This window comes from Berghia stephanieae, chromosome 6 (genome assembly GCF_034508935.2).
Source record: "Berghia stephanieae isolate SIO BIC M18660-M18661 chromosome 6, UCSD_Bste_1.3, whole genome shotgun sequence".
Lineage (NCBI taxonomy): Eukaryota > Metazoa > Mollusca > Gastropoda > Nudibranchia > Aeolidiidae > Berghia > Berghia stephanieae.
The window spans coordinates 58332298-58337297 of NC_088365.1; the positions used below are offsets into that span (position 1 = coordinate 58332298).

Genomic DNA, 5000 nt, shown 5'->3' on the forward strand with positions numbered 1-5000 from the left:
GTTATTATAGAGAGAGAACGTTATGTTGGTTGTGCGCATGCGTCTCTCGTCCTCGCTTCCGGTGAAAGCGGCTTGAGACACTTCACCGAAAGCGAGAACGAGAGAGACGCATGCGCAAAACCAAATTGACGTTCTCTCTGTAAGGTGACGTCCAATCAAGGGACGCTATTCTTCCGCTAATCTCATTCCCTATATTACTTAAGAACGTTATTTAGGTTGTTGCTCGCTCCGATCATTTTGCTGTTTACCCAGGTCTCACTGAGCAGTCTAATTTCATCGTCAGTTATTTCTGAGCATTCGATTTATAAAATACACAGCTTAAAGTGGCACATGTTTGGTAGCTTAAAGACTGTTCATCCTGTCTATCTTATAAGTAAATACTGTTTGTTTATCAATAAATATTAGCTTTCTAAAGCTTCAATGATAAATATTATCATCATTAACAGGAACCAATACATGCTACGATAAGCACACATCTTTTATGAGCCCAAACATATAACATTTACTGAAATAATTAATAAACGGTACGTGAGCAAATATGTATGCTATGCGTTTAGCTAAAATACTCACAATATCCGCCAGTCGGATAAAACCTACCAACACACAAAACTATGCCTAACCTTGAACTTTTATAGTATGGCCGTTTTATCAAAGTGAAAATTAATCTCAAATGGCTGTCTGAAAAGAGCTGAGTGACGTCATTTTCAATCCTTCTATAAATAGCCTGCCTTCGTAGCCTAGCCTAGAACCGAGGGTCCCAATGAGCTCAGTCGATAGACCGCTCACCTCATACAAAAGAGATCGTCGATCCTGGGTGCAGTCGAGATTATTTTTATATTTCTGATGTCCCTATCCACCCAGCAGTGATTGGGAAGCTGGGTCTGTTTAAGCTGGCGGAAAGTACGTTGCGATAGACTAGCATTCTATCCAAAAAAAAAAGGAACAAGCAATTTCTATTGTCTTTATCACGCTATAAAATCCAGGATTCAAGTGTATGATTCAAGAAAAAATTTGAAATGCTGAATGCCGGGATAAAATCCTAGGCTCCCCCCCCCCTCCCCTTTCACCCTCATCCCGATTAACTCTTTTTTGTTTGTTTGTTGCTTTAGGTCTCTTCCAACACAATTGAGGTTATATGAGAGACCGCTGAAACAAAAAAAACAAGCAATCTAACAAAAATAGTACAAATGTAAATCAAAATCATAACCTAAAGATATCATAAGCTAAATTATAAATAACCAAGAACAAACAGGCAGAAGATTTACAGAAAAAAAAATATCCCCTATCAAAAATACAATCACAAACCAAAGAAGCAGGATAGGCTAGTAAAGAGAAGAAGAAACGACATCACTATCGGATCGTACACCCATGCGAACATCAAAGGTATATGATTCAAGGGTGATGCTCCCATCCAACCACCCACCCGATTAACTCTCATTCCGTAACATTTTATGTCATTTCATCAAAATATTGATCAATTTCTCCCATGCATTTAATCTGTTGGTTTTAAACAGATTGTTTTTCATAGATTATTCACTGTGTTATTTTTAAATTGTAACTAATTGTTTATTTTCATCAGCAGCAGATTGTTACCACGATTGTAATAAATTTGTCTTTTTTGTTTTAGGGACAAAAAAAAAAAACCTTTTCATATTTATATTTTAGCCGGATGTCCTTGATTTCAAATACCGACGGATTATGAATAAACATAATTCTTTTTAAACACAAAGAAAAACAACAAAAAAAGGAACAAATTAACAACAACAACAAAAAAAAAACCCCAACAAAAAACAACCCCCCCCCCCCCCCCCCCCCCCCTCAAAAAAAAAAAAAAAAAAAAAAAAAAACGGAAACAAATCAAAATCATTCCCTACAATTAATTTAACAAGGTTATTTGAATCGTTCTATTTAGGAAGCAAAATTTCTATGGCCAAAAAAAATAAAACAAAGAAGGAAATATAAATCCTGTTTATGAGAGTTTGGCAGTGTAGGTTTAGACGGTCATTGACATTTGATTAACTTACACAGAATGTCGAAATATCGATTACACCTTGGCCATGGCTCCAAAGGCAATTCCCTAAATGAATAACGCTTGGTTATATCTCATTTACCAAAAAAACAAAACAAAACAAAAAAACAAAAACAAAAAAAAAAACAGAAAGAAAAGAAAAAAGGGGGAAAGACAGATAAGAAAAGAAAAAGAAAAGTAAAATAGAAAAGAGCGAAATAAAAAAAATAAACCGAAAAAAAAAAAAGCGAAACAAAATCAATGCAAATGGTAGGGTTATCCAATGTAAATTTTGATTTTGTTGCAAATAGCAATGGTTTAGTTTCGCGTTAAGGTCTTTGCTTCATATCCCAATGCCTTCGTTGGAATACTATCAACCTGGACCTCACGTTCTTGGTAATAATTAACCTTGGACTTACACGAATGCCAGGTTTGAGAATTATTCCCGAGATGAGGTCTGTTTTAACTTGATCGATATTGAAGACGAAGTCTTGCTTAGCAATTTTTTGAATACGTGTTTTCAATTACGCAAGAATTGAACAATCATGGTTCTCTCTTTCCTCCTCTCTCTTCTCGATCGTCTTCTCTTCTCTCTACGCAGTTACATCAGTCTCTCTCTCTCTCTCTCTCTCTCTCGTCTTCTCTCTCTCTCTCTCCTCTTCTCTCTCTCTCTGCTCCTCCTTTCTCTCTCTTCTCTCTCTCTCTCTTTTCTCTCTCTCTCTCTCTCTCTCTCTCTCTCTCTCTCTCTCTCTCTCTCTCTCTCCCTCTTTCTCTCTACTGCTCCCCCTCTTTCTCTCTCTCGTCTTCGCTCTCTCTCCTCTCTCTCTCTCTCTCTGTCTCTCTCTGTCTCTCTGTCTCCCCAAGTCATTAACAGTCATTATCGAGGCAACAGCAGCATCCACAGCAATGTATAATGGACGACACGGGTTGAGTGCTATAATATTATAGTTATGGAAAACATGAAGCTCGAAGAATAATTAGCGTGTACATAATTAAAGCACTTCCACCTTCCTTTGTAATAAGTAGTCCTTCAGAACCATTAATCCCACGGAGCTGTAGTTTATCCCGGTTTCTATAGCGTGAAACGGACAATAGCAATTGCTTGCTATACTTTGGATAGGACATTAGTCTATCGCAAAGTACGTTCTGCCAGACCCAGCTACCCATTCACTGCTTGGTAGATAAGGGGATCAGAAAAAACAAAAAATCTCAACTGCACCCCGGGATCGATCTCGTTCCCTTTTGCACGTGAAGCGAGTGCTCTACCAACTGAGCTATCGGGACCTAGTCCTGTGTAATAACGCCTTTTAAAAATCAGTTGTGAGCCATTGGCATGGATTGGATTTCAATTTGTCCTTGTATATAAATATGTTTTCTGCTCGTATTGAGAATTTATGTAATTTTTTAGAAGGGAGACTTTATCCCGATTTGTCATTTATTTTTCAAGCAGACTGGGCAACTTCTCACACTTAAAAAACAAGAAACAGGTTTGGGATTGTTTTATATCTTGATATTTTGAATGACTTTGTGACTTGACCAACATTTTATATATATATATATATATATATATATATATATATATATATATATATATATATATATATACGCTGTTAACGGCCAGGTACTCATTTTATACCTGAGTACGGTGAGAGAATGTGAGTAAAGAGCCTTCTCCAAGGACTCAACTATGCGCCCAGCGAGGCTCGAACTCAAGACTTTCCGATCCGAAAACGAGTGTCATACAACAAGACCACATAGCCAGACAGCCAATTAAAACTACAATCTTACCATCATCTCATTCTCATAAATAGTTAAATCCACTCTACAACTAATTGAAACTACAATTTATTTACCATCGCTTCTTTTCAACAATTAAATTTAACTGGCCATCACAATGTGTTTACAATCGCTTCTCTTACTGTTATCTTTAGAAACGACTGAATTTATTCTACGGATCATTAAAGCTTTGACGAATATTATTCTGATATCTTGATAAACAACTAAATTTAATCCACAGATCATAAAATCCTTAATGCATTTACCTCCGCTTCTTTTGATTCCATAAAACACTTGATTTTATCATTGATTCTATAAAACACTTGATTTTACACATTGATTCTATATAATACTTGATTTTACACATTGATTCTATAAAATTCTTGATTTTACACATTGATTCTATATAATACTTGATTTTATCATTGATTCTATAAAACACTTGATTTTACACATTGATTCTATAAAACACTTGATTTTACACATTGATTCTATAAAACACTTGATTTTACACATTGATTCTATATAATACTTGATTTTACACATTGATTCTATAAAATTCTTGATTTTACACATTGATTCTATAAAACACTTGATTTTACACATTGATTCTATAAAACACTTGATTTTACACATTGATTCTATATAATACTTGATATTACACATTGATTCTATAAAATTCTTGATTTTACACATTGATTCTATATAATACTTGATTTTACACATTGATTCTATAAAACACTTGATTTTACACATTGAAATTGAAATATATAATACATTACCATCGCCTCTTTCATTCTAGTAATAAATGACCGAATTTACGCTGGAGATCATTGGAACTAAGAGTATAATTACCATCGCCTCTATCACTTTAACTCACTCGACCCTAGAGATTTTTGCTACTTTTCAAAATTGGAGAAAAAAAATGTAGCATGTACATAGATAGTTTTATTCAACTACTATTAACATGTAAAAATGAAAAAAAAAACAATTAGCTTTGATACTAGTTACGCCTATAATATGTCTCAGAAAAATGTAATAAATAGGCATGGGGTAAGAGTAACCCCTGGTATACTACGGATATAGCCGGTGTTAGGGTTGAATGAGTTAATGAATATTTATGAATCTACTCTGGAGACTTCAGTGGCCTCACAATATAATTATCACTACTTTTTTCTATCTAAATAACAAAACAAAACAAAAACAAAAAAAAAAA

At 34.6% G+C, this 5000-nt stretch overlaps 1 protein-coding gene across 1 annotated transcript in view; it reads right to left on the reverse strand.

Annotated features, from left to right (window-relative positions):
- Nucleotides 1–5000, reverse strand: part of LOC144975900 (voltage-dependent calcium channel subunit alpha-2/delta-3-like) — a 283425-nt gene that overhangs the window by 186129 nt on the left and 92296 nt on the right. The gene's annotated exons all lie outside the window — the stretch shown is intronic.